Here is a 16066-nt window from a genome sequence, read left to right on the forward strand (position 1 = left end):
AGCCTAGCACTCACGGCACCAATAGCACTAATAAGCTGGGGCTTTTTTCCTGATCTGTATGTGGGTTGTTAATACCTAGTGAGCCCCACAGTTTTGGTGCATGTTGGTGCATGTTGATGTTTTGACTTGGTAAATAAAGGCAACATCTTGATGGGCTAAAAATATTAAAGCATATAGCTTTCAGACAAAGAGGGCACACCTTAAATGGTTACAGCACATCATAATTAACCAGGGGTTTAGTACAAAGCACCAGTGTTTATTTCAGAGATTATTTAAAGAAACACATCACCAATTGGGCATTGCTTTTACTAGGCAAGTTTTATACAATAAAAAACAGTATGTCTCCTAGTAAAAATCCACAAAAAGAAAAGCAAATTAAAGCTGGTGGCCCTTCAACTCCATCTGTGGATAATTACTTCAAGGCTACTAATACACATTAATCCAAAGAATCTACTTTATTATCTCTTAGGTCACAGCAACCGTCAATTTCTTCAAAGTCAGATTCAGAGAAAATGCCATGGTATGTGTTCCCAAATCTGTGATTTCTTCTATTCCATCAAAACAGGACTTTTCATCTCTTATTCTACAAGTAAAACAATATGCAAAAAGTGAATAAATCTGGACCAGCGCTACTATAGCAAGAGGAATCTATCAACAAGATAAGTAAATAGACCAATAAAGACTAATGTCTAAAGGTAAACAATTTATTTTTAAAAAGTAATTGCTAAAAATGTATAGGACTGTATGTAATATACACACAAAAATGAATAAGTAAATAAACTGACCGGTCACCAATACACAATCTCTAAGCTTGATATAATAAAAATAACAATGACAGCAGTTGTTTTAAAACAGTGGTTAAAAATGACATGTATACATATATAATTGTCTTAAAATCAAAACAGCGTATCCCAGATATCTATCTGTTGATAATATAACAATGTATACCCAGTTTCACACCATGTATGGCGTTAAAATATGCCACTTGAGCAAAGTTCAATCCTGTTTTCAGGAGTGTGATGTTGCTAGAATCAAATACAGCACGTAACTCCCTTCAATACAGATCTGGTACGATGTTCTATTATCCAGGTCTCCTACTTATTGCAGGTGAAGTGTAGTGTATGACTTTTATATATCCGAAGTTCTTATACTTTTTTGGCCGCCGCCACATCTCCTGTACTTCACAGTGGGAAGTTTCGTTAGTCTCCGTTAGTTGCTTCTTCCGCGTCACGTGTGGTCGGCTGACCAATAGTAGTCCTTCCAGATGGGAAAGTGCAAGTTAGTCCTTTTCAGGGTATCAGCATATGTAATTAACTCTGGGCAGAGTAAAGCCTCGTAGTTATATCCGGGCTAATGTCACAAACACTGGCATCAATCAACGCGTTTCGCCTGGCTAACAGGCTTTATCAAGATATATGCTTAGTGTTTGCGATGCCCAAAACAGGCAATTCATAACAGGTGATTTATAACAATTTTCGCTAACAGATGGAATGTTCCTGTGTATTTAGTGTATAAAAAAGGGGTAGGGTAAAAGTTCTGCTGTTATTAGATGCAATATATGTTGGTATACTCAACTCCAATACTTTACAATAATGGTGTCTACACCATTATTGTAAAGTATTGGAGTTGAGTATACCAACATATATTGCATCTAATAACAGCAGAACTTTTACCCTACCCCTTTTTTATACAGTAAATACACAGGAACATTCCATCTGCTAGCGGAAATTGTTATAAATCACCTGTTATGAATTGCCTGTTTTGGATATAGAGAGCCATACAGTCATCGTATTTTTGAAAAACATTTTTTTATTTTTATAGGAGCCATTCCTCAAACATTTTATCTAATTTTATTATAATTATAATTTTGAGTTTATTTCCAAACATTGTATACCACTGGTGGTTCTCATGTAATTTTTTATATATTTTTTGTCTATAAATATTAAAGTATATATTTTATTTTATTTTTTTGGGTATATAAGTTTTTCCAAGGATCAAAAACTCTGATTATTATTGATCTCTCATATAGCTGCTTGTTTGTAGCGCTCCCTTGAATTTTTCATTTGTATCTATTGAAGTGATTGGGATTTCACTTTGTCAATTGTCAGGGGCAGCTAGTCTATTTCTATAGGGTCTTTTTTTGATTGTTTGTATCACGTTTTATCCCATCCCTATTCATAATGTTTAGATTGCATTATTAATATATCCCATCCCTATTCATAATGTTTAGATCACATTATTAATATAATGAATATTTTCCATATTAGAAAAATTATGTTTGCAGATATTGAACAACTTGAAAATACTAATATAGTGGAACATCCATTGGTAAGTTTAGATCTAAAAAATACATGTGAAAATTTAGAGAAAAATCTTACCAAAGAATTAAAACAAAAATTAGAAGTAAGCTATTTGCAAAGATATATCAATCTAAACATGGTGCCAAGAGGATTGAGGTTGATAAAGGACTGCACATTTGAGTTGCAGGAAAATTTACAGAAGGAATGGTATGAAACATTATGGTAAGCCTCCACTAATTTAATGAAAATTATCATTAAATCTAGAAATATATCACTTAGAGATTTTGAGAACACAATTGAGTATTTCAGTAATGAATTATCTCCCTTTAGAGAAGAGTTTAAATCCATTGAAAAAGAAATAATTACACGTTTAAAATTAATTAAAAAAAGATACTCTAGAGATAAAAAATAAAAAGATGAACAGAGACTCCTCAGATTATAATAATCTAAATAAACCTGATAATGACATCACCCCTAGGAATTCTTTAGAAAAACCAGAGGAACAAAGGGAAAATATAAATATTCCACAGGAAATCCCTAATGAGAATTGGAAAGTTTTTTTCTAAAAAAAATCAAATTAAAAAAGAAAAAAGAGAATACAAAGGAGATAAATACTTTGAAAATCACAAGAGAAGTAATAATAAAGAATTCCATTACAGTAAAAGGAATTTTGGAGAGTATCAATCTAGAGGTAATTAAAATACATGGAGAAAAGAAGGCAATATTAATAAATGGACAAATAACATATATGATAATTGAAATCAAAGGGAATATATATATATATATATATATATATATATATAATGATAGACCCAATATAAATGAATTAAATAAAAGAGATGATTGGATTACTCCAAGAAAAGGTTTCAAACAAGGACACAATAAAAGTAATAGCAATTGGAGAGTTCAAACTCAAAATAGGTTTACACCACTAGAAAATGAATATAAACATGTCTGGAAACAAAATGATTCATCTAATTACATATGGCAGAAGGAAGAGTCATACAATAGACAAGGGACATCAAAATCTTTTTTAGAGGAGGATACAAGACATGGGACGTGGGGTGCAAATGACTGCAAATGAAAAAAAGAACGAGAGGAAATAGAGGAAGGGGAATTAAGGAAGGGGAATTTCCACAAGAAAATGAGGTAGATAGTAAGGGAATATTCAATTTGAGTGATATACAATTAACCAAGGAAGAGACTAATGTTTTTAAAAAAGGACTCCTACAACTAAATTAAAAAAATTTGCTCCTACAACTAAATTAAAAAAATTTGATACACTTAATAATGTAAATAAATTTATAAGGAATTTAACACAGTAACAATATTTTTTTAAAAAAATCCCATTACTAGAGACTTGCAGTCAACAAGGAAATAATTTATACAGAGTTGAAACCTAAGTCTAATATTTACCCTAAAAATGAAAAAGGAAAAAATGTTGAACTCTTTGAGAAATTAGTAAAACAAGATATCGAGAATATAAAAATAGATAAACCTAGAAGATCAAATTTAACCCAAAAAGAACAAGAAATATTAAAACAAATTAAAAATAATAAAAATGTGGTAATATAACAGGCAGACAAAGGGTGCGGAGCCAGCGGGCGAGTGAGATGGCCGCATTCTAGATCTGATCTGTAAGCCCAGACCTTATTAAAGGCACTACATCATACATCCTTACAGTATATATATGAAAAGATGCTGGACTGACCCTACCAAACACCGGAGGTACTTGTGACTACACCTGTTCTACAAGTTGCGAAGGTGAAAATCCGCCACAGTGCCTAGAAAAAGAACCGCCATCTACTGATCAGGCCCTAAAATGGAGCACACGCATGTTCGCCGGCACCGCTGGATGAGTTATCTGCTGACTAACATGGCTTAGCGGCCGCATCTTTGTCACACTCGAACACAGAAGAGTCACTTCTAACTAAAAGATCTAAGTTGATAATAAATCATGAGGTGTCTGGATCACATGGAATGTATCATGGCGCCTTGCGCTAGAGACGTAGTGCTTGCGTTGTAAGAATTATTGGATTACCATGCAGCGGTGCTTTCAGCAGAAATTACTATGGCATTCTTGCCTACTTCACCAAAGGAATCCTGGGCAGAAGTATCTGTTTTGGTCGATACCCATAAAAGCTTAATCCAGGTGTTTACAACATGCCCAGTGGCAGCGGAGTCCAGAATTGGTATCTCACCTGCCCAGAATATGGCTTCCTTGTCACAAGACAACAAGAGGCATGGCTGTGACCAACTTGCAGAACACCCCATGTCACTCTCCGTTCAAAGAGAGGGTGGAGAAAACATGAAGTACCCTAGCAAACAGTCATACAAAAGATCTGACCTGCAGGATTATCCATTTATAATATCATAACTTATGACAACTTAGTGGTTGTGACATCTTACAAAGTATCTGGCTGTTAAACAGCAAATCTCCCACTACCTAAGGTCGCTAATAAGTGCATGGCTGTGGGATCCAGGGGGAGTTTGTATCACATTAAGTAACCCTAGGACTAGCACCAGGGTTGGAATTACATCATCCCTAGGTTACAACTTATGCTCACGCTTACATCTACATGAAGTTTACCAGAGACAGTCACTCAAGCGGCTTTTCCGGGGCTTGGAGGGGGGACTTATGGCTAGATGTGCTTGTCCTTTTAGTGAGAAGAGATTTTTCCCTGCAATCGGACTGCTATATGAGAAGCATGGAACCTCTTAAGGACAATCTGATATGGTCCAAGTTAGATCTTACAAGACCTGGCAAAAGTTTTATTTGTGGTCGGGTATCTATAACTGCCTTATATATCTTGAACTTGGTTGTGTTTTAGGTGATCTTTCTGAGGCAGAGTTCCTTTTTGTTACCTTAGCAGAGTCAGATCAGTTCTCTATTACTAACACTGTTAAAGATTATAGTTATTATCTAAACTATAGCAACTACCTGCATTTTCATCTATACTATATGAATGTTTATAATATGTTCTACTCAGACGCAGTTATCTAGTTATAGTTCGTTCCCTATACCTGTCTCTCTATAAGATAAGAGCTATAATTCGCAAGGCTAACCTTTGCCCTGCGCTAGTATATCTTCTGCAGAATGTTGGTTTTCTAACTTGCTAAAGTGTAGATTTTGTTTTGCTATGACAATATGTTCACTGCTGCTTAATGTTGTATCTTGAAATGTAGCAGACTAACAGATCCCAGATAGCTTGTGAATGTCCTGTACTGAATGATACTAAGTTCCCCTACTAAAACATATAGATGTGATCCCTCCATCTTCCTCGGCCGGCGAAGGTGAGGAGGGGCGTTAATTTGTGGACTTGCACATCTCCCTCATTGCAGAACACACACCCTACAATTTAGGACTGTTTTCTAATATATGTTTAGTATCTAGACTGACTTTCTGGCATCTTGACCCACATCTACACAAAAAACATAATTTATGTAAGAACTTACCTGATAAATTCATTTCTTTCATATTAGCAAGAGTCCATGAGCTAGTGACGTATGGGATATACATTCCTACCAGGAGGGGCAAAGTTTCCCAAACCTTAAAATGCCTATAAATACACCCCTCACCACACCCACAATTCAGTTTAACGAATAGCCAAGAAGTGGGGTGATAAGAAAGGAGCGAAAGCATAAAAAATAAGGAATTGGAATAATTGTGCTTTATACAAAAAAAATCATAACCACCACAAAAAGGGTGGGCCTCATGGACTCTTGCTAATATGAAAATAATGAATTTATCAGGTAAGTTCTTACATAAATTATGTTTTCTTTCATGTAATTAGCAAGAGTCCATGAGCTAGTGACGTATGGGATAGCAGATACCCAAGATGTGGAACTTCCACGCAAGAGTCACTAGAGAGGGAGGGATAAAATAAAGACAGCCAATTCCGATGAAAAATTAATCCACTACCCAAATCAAAAGTTTCAATTTTTATAATGAAAAAAACTGAAGTTATAGGCAGAAGAATCAAACTGAAACAGCTGCCTGAAGTACTATTCTACCAAAAACTGCTTCTGAAGAAGAGAAAACATCAAAATGGTAGAATTTAGTAAAAGTATGCAAAGAAAACCAAGTCATTGCTTTGCAAATCTGATCAACAGAAGCTTCATTCTTAAAAGTCCAGGAAGTAGAAACTGACCTAGTAGAATGAGCCGTAATCCTCTGAGGCGGGGATTAACCCGACTCCAAATAAGCAAGATGAATCAAAAAGCTTTAACCAAGATGCCAAAGAAATGGCAGAAACCTTCTGACCTTTCCTAAAACCATGAAAAAATAACAAATAGACTAGAAGTCTTGCTGAAATCTGAGTAGCTTCAACATAATTTCAAAACTCTTACCTCATCCAAAGAATGTAAGAATCTCTCCAAAGAATTCTTAGTATTAGGACACAAGGAAGGGACAATAATTCCTCTACTAATATTGTTAAAAATTCACAACTTAGGTAAAAATTGAAAAGAAGACAGCAAAACCACCTTATCCTGATACAAAAATCAGAAAAAGGAGACTCACAAGAAAGAGCAGATAATTCAAAAAACTGTTCTAGCTGAAGAGTTGTCTAAAAGGAACAATACTTTCCATGAAAGTAATTTAAATGTCCAAAGAAAGCACATGCTCAAACGGAAGAGCCTGTGAAGCCCTCAAAACCAAAATAAGACTCCAAGGAGGAGAAATTGGCTTAAATGACAGACTTGATATGAACCAAAGCCTGAATAAAACAAAGAATAACAGAAAGATTAGCAAATTTTTCTGTGAAAACAGCACAGAAAAAGCAGAGATTTGTCCTCGCAAGGAACTTGCAGACAAAAACCCTTATCTAAACCATCCTGAAAAACTATAAAATCCTAGGAATTCTAAAAGAATGCCAAGAGAATTTATGAGAAGAGCATCAAGAGATGTAAATCTTTCAAACTCGATAATAAATCTTACTAGACACAGATTTATGAGCCTGCAACATAGTATTAATCACTGAGTCAGAGAAATTTCTAAGACTAAGTACTAAGCGTTAAATCTCCATACCATCAAATTAATAATTTGAGTTCCTGATGGATAAAATGAATGATAAGATATAAGGTCTGGCCTTAATGGAAGTGACCAAGATTGGCAACTGGACATCCGAACAAGAACCATATACCAAAACCTGTGTGGCCATACTGGAGCCACCAGCAACACAAAAGATTGCTCCCTGGTGATTTTGAAAATCACTCTAAAAAGAAGAACCAGAGGCAATAAGATATAGGAAGATTGATAACTCCAAGGAAGTGTAAATGCATACACTGCTTCCGCCAGAGGATCCCCGGCCCTGAATAGGCCCTTGGGAAGTTCCTTGTTTAGATGAGATGCCATCAAATCTATTTCTGGAAGCCCTCACATCTGAACAATTTGAAAAAATACATCTGGGTAAAGAGACCATTCTCCCGGATGTAAAGCTTGATTGACAGAGATAATCCACTTCCCAATTGTCTATACCTGGGAAATGGACCGCAGAAATTAGACAGGAGCTGGATTTAGCACAGGCAAGTATCCAAGATACTTCTTTCACAGCCTAAGGACTGAGAGTCCCACCCTGATGATTGACATACGCCACAGTTGTGACATTATCTGTCTGAAAAACAATAACGTCTCTTTCTTCAAAAAGAAGCCAAAACTGAAGAACTCTGAAAAATGCGTCCTGAGATTTCCAAACCCCTTGTGCTGACAGAGATCCCCAGACAGCCTCTCAACCTAAAAGACTTGCATCTGAAGTGATCATGGTCCAGGTTGAATGAACCAAAGAGACCCGTTGAACTATATGATAGTGATCTAACCCACCAAATCAAAGATAGTAGAACATTGGGATTCAAAGATATAAAAAGTGATATCCTAGAATCCCTGCACCCTTAATTCAGTATAAAAAACTGGAAGGTTTCTTATGAAAATGAGCAAAGGGAATAGAATCCAATGCTGCAGCCATAGTACCTAAAACTTCCATGCATATAGCAAGTGAAGGAAATAATAGAGACTGAAGGTTCCGACAAACGGAACCCAATAAAATTGTCACTTGTCTGCTAGAGACAAAGACATTGACACAATCTATCTGGAAACCTAAAAAAGGTGACCCTTGTCTGAGGAATCAAAGAGCTTTTGATAAAAAGATCCTCTAACCATGTCTTGAAGAAACAACAAAAGTTTAATCATATGAGATTCCGCAGAACGAAAAGACTGAGCCAGTACCACGAGACCGTCCAAATAAGGAAACACTGAGAACCTTGAAAAGATTCTTAGAGCTGTCGCTAGACCAGAAGGAAAAGCAACAAATTGGTAATGCTTGTCAAAAAAAGAGAATCTCAGAAAATGAAAATAATCTGAATGAAAACAGAAAATGAAGATGTACATCTATTGAATCTATTGTGAACAAATAATGCCATTACTGACCAAAAAGGCAGAATAGACCATATAAACTCCATTCTAAAAGATGGTATACTTATATGATAATTCAAAAAGATTTTCTATCTTTGAAATAATGAATAGTTTTGAATAAAACCCCCAAATCCTGTTCTTAAAAGGAGCTGGAATAAATACCCCAGAAAACTCCAGATCTGGGCAGCGCCTTGAGCCCCAATGGGTGACCAGCTGCGCTTCACAAGTACCCAATACATATAGGACTGAAACACACTTCAGGAAAGTGTGAGCTTTACTGGAATAGCTGGAATATGTTAGAGAGAGAAAAAATACTTCTCACAGACGGTTATACTCTGAATCCTATTCTGTATCCAAATCTAAGAAGTTTGGACCGAATTGAACCAAACAAATTTATTAAAAAAATCTTAACCTGCCCCTTACCAGCTAAGCTGGAATAAGAACTGCACCTAAATGCAAATTTGGGGAGCTGACTTTGATTTTAAAAATGGCTAAAATTGAATGAAGAAAACTTCCAATTATAAACATGTTACTTGGGGAAGAATTTAGAATTCCGTTCCTTAGTAAGAAAAAAAGCTTAATATTTAGCCTTAGAACTTAATCTTGAAGCTCATAGTAACAGTTGAAGAATTGAATCCAATTGTGAACCAAATAATTGATTACCTTGGAAAAAAAGAAATATGGAATTTAGAAATCAAATTAGCATTCCAAGATTGAAATCATAAAGTTCTTCTAGCTAAAATAGCTAAAGACATAGATTAAACCTCATTTGCAAAAATATCAAAAAAATGACGACACAAATGAAATTATTAGCATGTTGATCAACTTAACAATGCTAAACAAATCATAATCCGATACTTGTTGCACTAAAGTATCCAACCAGAAAGCTGAAGCAGTTGCAACATCAGCCAAATAAATGACAGGTCTAAGAAAAGTACCTGAAAATAAATAATTTTCCTTAAATAAGATACAAGTTTCCCAAGGCAAAAAATAAATACTATCTGCTATAGGAATAGTAGTATGTTAGCAAGAGTAGAGATAGTCCCATTAACTTGAGGGATCTTCCTCAAAACTAAAAACTAACTGCCGGCAAAGGATACAATTAAAAACCTTAAAGAAGGAATAAAAGAAATTCCCGGCCTATTCCATTCACTAGTATCAGGAACTGGAAAAAACCTCTGAAGAAACCACAGAAGGTTAATAAGCAGAATTTAAATGTTAGCTAGTCTTAATCAAAAGAACCAGTTACTTCAATATCCAAAATAATCAACACCTTTTCAACAAAAAACGAATGTACTCTATTTAAAAAATAAAAAAGTAGATTTGTTAGTGTCAATATCTGATGAAGAATATTCTGAATGAGAAAATACACCATCAGAGAAGGATAATTCAGTATGTTGTTGGTCATTTGAAACTTCATCAACTAAATGAGAAGTTTAAAAAAGACCTAAAAATTTTATTAGAATGCGGGATAGCAGACAAAGCCTTTATACTAGAATCAGAAAAATATTCTTATAAATTCCTAAATATATCTTGTACATAAGATGTAAAAAGAATAGCAATAGATAATGCATAAATACTAATGGACTCTGCATGTAAAAGTTTATCATAAAAATTTATTACAAACCATAGCTAAATATAAACATTCATAACATTAAAACAAATTAACTTAGCTTTGGTAGGACTGATATCAGTCATCAGGAATCCCTCAGTATTTTCTGATACAGGAACAGCTTTTGAAATATCTTGCAATATGTAATAGAAAAAAACAACATATAAAGCAAAATTATCAAATTCCTTAAATGACAGTTTCAGGAATGGGAAAAAATGCAAAACAGACAAGCCTCTAGCAACCAGAAGCAATAAAAAAATGAGACTGAAATAATGTGAAAAAAGTGGCGCCAAGTATGACGCCCACATTTTTTGACGCCAAGTATGACGCCCATATTTTTTGGCGCCAAAAATGACACCCACATTTTTTGGCGCAAAAAAACGTCTGTAACACACATGCGTCAAAAAAATGACTCAACCACGTGTAAACTTCCGGTCGTCAACTATGGCGCCTGAAATGATGACATTTTGCGCCAAAAAAGTTTGCGCCAAAAATGACGCAATAAATTGAAGCATTTTCTGCCCCCGCGAGCCTAACAGCCCGCAAGGAAAAAAGTCAATTTTAAACATTTTTGAAGGTAAGAAAAAATATTTATTCATACATGCATTTCCCAAAAATAATTAAACTGACAGTCTGAAAGAAGGAATACTGATTAACCTGAATCATGGCAAATATAAGTTTTAAACATATATTTAGAACTTTACATATAAAGTGCCCAACCATAGCTTTGAGTGTCATAAATAGAAATAAGATTTACTTACCCCAAGACACTCATCTACATATAGTAGATAGCCAAACCAGTACTGAAACGAGAATCAGTAGAGGTAATGGTATATAAGAGTATATCGTCGATCTGAAAAGGGAGGTAGGAGAAGAAATATCTACGACCGATAACAGAGAACCTATGAAATAGATCCCCTAGAGGAAGACCATTGTATTCAAATAGGCAATACTCTCTTCACATCCCTCTGACATACACTGCACTCTGAGAGGAAAAACGGGCTTCAGCCTGCTGCGAAGCGCATATCAACATAGAATCTAGCACAAACTTACTTCACCACCTCCATGGGAGGCAAAGTTTGTAAAACTGAATTGTGGGTGTGGTGAGGGGTGTATTTATAGGCATTTTAAGGTTTGGGAAACTTTGCCCCTCCTGGCAGGAATGTATATCCCATATGTCACTAGCTCATGGACTCTTGCTAATTACATGAAAGAAACATTGACATAGCTCCCTTTCATTCGCGCCTTTATGCTTTCATACAAGACACACTCTTGAGACCTAGGTGTACTAGTGAGCTGATCTTTCTACTTTGCAATTATAGTTTAAGTTCCATAGTTAATGTTGTTCTGATATAATTACAAAAGGCATCATACAATATGTGTAAGTAGAGTCATCACAATACAGGTTATATTTTAGTTCAGTACATATCAGTAGGCTGCCTGTGGCCAGTGCAGTCATATCTGTTAAATTATACAGTTGAAGTGGGGTTTTACAGCCTCATATTAGCAGAGGACTATTAATATCCTTTGGTTCTACTTTATATAAGCTTTCTCTGCATGCTAGGAGTTCCTTATGATGTATACCTATTATAGACTGAAAATTGATGTGTTTTGTGTCCTTTTTTATTTGCTGACCCCAGAATGTATAATATACTCCCCTTTAAGATATTGAACTACTGAAAAACCAGCAATAGACCTCTCAAATCTATTATTAGTTATATGAACTCATATATGTACACAGACTCCTCTGCTACATGAAAATAGTTAGGGATTTTTCTACGCAATAAATCCCAAATTCTCGTTGGGGTCCATATTGTATATACCTTATATGTCACTACATGGTTTGTGTCAAAACATTGCTTATCAGATCTAATTACATTTATATGTTTCTAGTTTCATAAGGCACTATCTAAAATACTGCTGCTATTGATCATGAGTGGTTAATATGGTGTATCACGTTGGCTTCTATTTTATTTGTTCTGTTTTTTTATTTGTTTGTACCCATTATGAACTTTGTCATACTTTGGCTAATTGTGTATAGTACTTGCTGTTTGATCTTTTTACTAATGCACCGGAGTTCTGGTTTATATGGCTATGTTAGCTCCAATAATATATACCCGGAAAGGGAGGAAAAGAGAAAGGAAAGAAATCTGTCTCCCCTCACCCTTTCCCGCTCTGCGGGGTGGAGCGGGTCATATCCACTATCCCTTTCCCGTCTTCCTCCAGTGGTGACAGCAACCCCTGAGGGGAGATACCACTTATATCCCTTTAGTATATAGGTCCGGGGATGTTATGTTTCTGTACCAACCCGGCCTCAAAGTTATATTTCCTTATACTTGCCCCCTAGCCTCTAACCTCACTCCTTTGAATTTCAGATAGCTCCGTTCCCCCATTATCCGTTATTTCCCCCCCCCCCATCCTTACACCATTGAGCTTACTCAGTAAGCAAAGGAAAATTAATCCTATAGAAACATTTATTTTTTCTCTCCATGATAACAACCTAATTCATCCATCAACTATATGTTATTTCCATGATCTCATGAAATCAGTAAAACCCATATAAACTTTTTAGATCTGGATATAGACGTCATAGATGGTAATTTATACACTAAAACTCATTTTAAAGCAGTCGATTCGAATAACTATATACATAATGACAGCTGTTATTTAAAAAGATGGATCGACAATATACCTAAGAATCAGTTCACAAGAGTAAGAAAAAACTGCTCTAGACTTATAGACTTTGAGGCACAAGCTGACCAACTAGAAACCAAATTCAATCAGAGGGGATATGATAGGAAATTGATAAAAGAAGCTAGGGAAAGATCTGAATTACTTAAAAGGAAACCCAAAATAGATAAAGTTAAGGATACACTATGGACACCATTTATCACTGAATACAACATAAATCATACAGAATTAAGAAACATCTTTAATAAACATTAGTACATACTTCAAAGGCACCCCATTATCGGTGAACTACTTTCAGATAGACCAGAGATAGTCTTTAAAAAGGCTAAGAATTTAAAATCTATATTAGCCCCAAGTGTTCCAAGGAAGCCAAGCAACACATATATAGAGATTGTAGAGCGGTAACATCTAGCTCCACAAACAAAGAGTATGAGATAAGAGATTGCATCAGGTGTACAGATAGGAATGTGGTGTACCTAGCACAATGCCCATGTAAAAAAAAAAAACATATAGGGGAGACCTCCCGTCCCTTGAAAGATAGAATAAGGGAGCACCTTCTCAACATAGAGCATGGGTTTGAGGGTCACCTGCTATCTCGCCATTTTAAAGAGTGTCATGACCAAAACACAAGGGGTTTTAAATACTGGGGCATAAGAAAAATCGAAGGAGACCCAAGGGGGGGAGACAAATAAAAAATTGTTAAGGGCAGAAGCAGAACTTATTTTCCTATTTAAAAGTTTAGAACCAAGGGGACTTAATGTTGAGTTGAATTTGAATTATGGAATGATATAGGGAGGGCACACTAAAATTTGAGCACTAGTCACCAAAATAATGAGTAAATGAAATATTTAAGCAAACATACATATGTACATATTAACACACTTAAAGTTGAGTTATATTTGAATTCCATTGTAGAGTAACTTATAGAGGGAACACTATAATTTAAGCACTAGCATTACTGAGAAAAATAAAAGAATATGATATCAAATATATGTGTATATATATATATATATATATATATATATATATATATCTACACCCACACATGTATATATCTATCCATAAGGTTCTTTGAGTTATATACATATATATATATATATATATATATATCTCAAATAAAGTAGGCACTCTCCGTTTTTCTTCACAAATTTTTACTATACCACCTCGTGCATGTTTTTGATGCACGAGGTGGTATAGTATGTTAGATTGTTAAGTACAAAGTATTTTGAATTGATTGATTAATTATGCAAATGATGGAGAGTTTGGGTATTAATGAGGTGTTTTTGATCACATTGTCTGTAAGTCTGAAGACGGGGGTGAAACCCCGAAACGTCACTTAAAACACAGTAAAAATTTGTGAAGAAAAACGGAGAGTGCCTACTTTATTTGAGATATTTTGTGTCTTGTTGAGCACCCCGGACTGAGTTGTGAGTGCTAAACTTAAAGAAATTGTATGTATATATATATATATATATATATATATATATATATATATATATATATATACACATAAGGGGATCACTATTAAAATATTCACAAATACACTAAATTCCACTATCGCATTGTGAATAATGATTTTATTTTATTAAGGGAGCATATAATTATTAATATATCTTCTGTACACTTATTGATTTATAAAAAGCCGTTGTGAACATTTAGCGCACTTTTACTTTTCTTTTCTTTTATTATTTTTTTTATATACTGTATCCAACTAACATTACATATAATATATTAATATTAATAGATTTGTTTAGTCAGATTTGCTTTTGAACAAGTCGTTTTTAATAATATACAAAGACATTGGCCCCAAGAAAAAAGAAAAAAGTTTCAAAGTATGGCTATAACCAAGGACTACACCTTTAAGAAAGAATCAAAGGAAGATCATCAATTAAGAAATTAACAGATAAATAGGGGAGTATGGGTAAGAAAAGTTTCATCTTGAAAAAGGCTGCAAAGCTGAAATGCGTAGATGATGATGATAAGCCATTTTTAACTCCAAGATCAGAGCGCTCTGATGAGTTTAATGCAACAAGTATTTGATACATTTATGTTGGATACTTTGGAAACTTTGTATACTTATTATACTTCACTCAAAAGACCTCTTTTCAAACAACCCAGTAATCCACTCCTTTCATTGGTTCATCAAAAACCTGTGACCTGAATACGTGACTCGGAACTAAGATCTGGAAAAGGCAACCCACAGCAAAGAACGGTAGAGTCCTGAAAGGTGATACACCGGACGCCGGATCTAAGGGTAAGCTTAGTCACGCAACATAGAAGCGGAGAAATCGTTAAGGATTTCGGATTCTGGGGAAAGAGTGAGTCACGGACTAAGTAGACACCATTATTGTAAAGTATTGGAGTCGAGTATACCAACATATATTGCATCTAATAACAGCAGAACCTTTACCCTACCCTTTTTTATACACTAAATACACAGGAACATTCCATCTGCTAGCGGAAATTGTTATAAATCACCGGTTATGAATTGCCTGTTTTGCATATAGAGAGCCATACTCCCAGAGAGTCATCGTATTTTTTAAAACCATTTTTTGATTTTTATAGGAGCCATTCCTCAAACATTTTATCTAATTTTATTATAATTATAATTTTGAGTTTATGTCCAAACATTGTATACCACCGGTGGTTCTCATGTAACATTTTTTATATATTTTTTGTCTATAAATATTAAAGTATATATTTTATTTTAGTTTTTTGGGTATATAAATTTCTCCAAGTATAAACTCTGATCATTATTGATCTCTCATATAGCTGCTTGTTTGTAGCGCTCCCTTGAATTGTCATTTTTCATATGTACTTGAAATGCAAGAAGAATTGCAAGAAAGAAACAGGTTGCCCAACTCTATCAATATATATATATATATATATATATATATATATATATGTGTGTGTGTGTGAATAAAATTACATTCAAATAGGCACATACATACTAAATAACTTTCGGTTAGATTAAGAGTTTTGCGTTAGGAGTGAAAAAGTCTTATAACGCTGCTTTTTCACTACCGCTGCTATTACGAGTCTTGTAGATATAGC

The 16066-nt window shown here is 34.7% G+C and overlaps 1 long non-coding RNA gene across 1 annotated transcript in view; it reads right to left on the bottom strand.

Annotated features, from left to right (window-relative positions):
- Positions 1-235: 235 nt before the first annotated feature.
- The window catches only part of LOC128641722 (uncharacterized), a 99909-nt gene continuing 84078 nt past the window's right edge, over positions 236-16066 (bottom strand). Inside the window, exon 2 of the long non-coding RNA XR_008399582.1 lies at positions 236-583. This is a non-coding gene — a long non-coding RNA (uncharacterized LOC128641722). The remainder of the gene's footprint in view (positions 584-16066) is intronic.

The sequence above is a fragment of the Bombina bombina genome, chromosome 1, assembly GCF_027579735.1.
Source record: "Bombina bombina isolate aBomBom1 chromosome 1, aBomBom1.pri, whole genome shotgun sequence".
Lineage (NCBI taxonomy): Eukaryota > Metazoa > Chordata > Amphibia > Anura > Bombinatoridae > Bombina > Bombina bombina.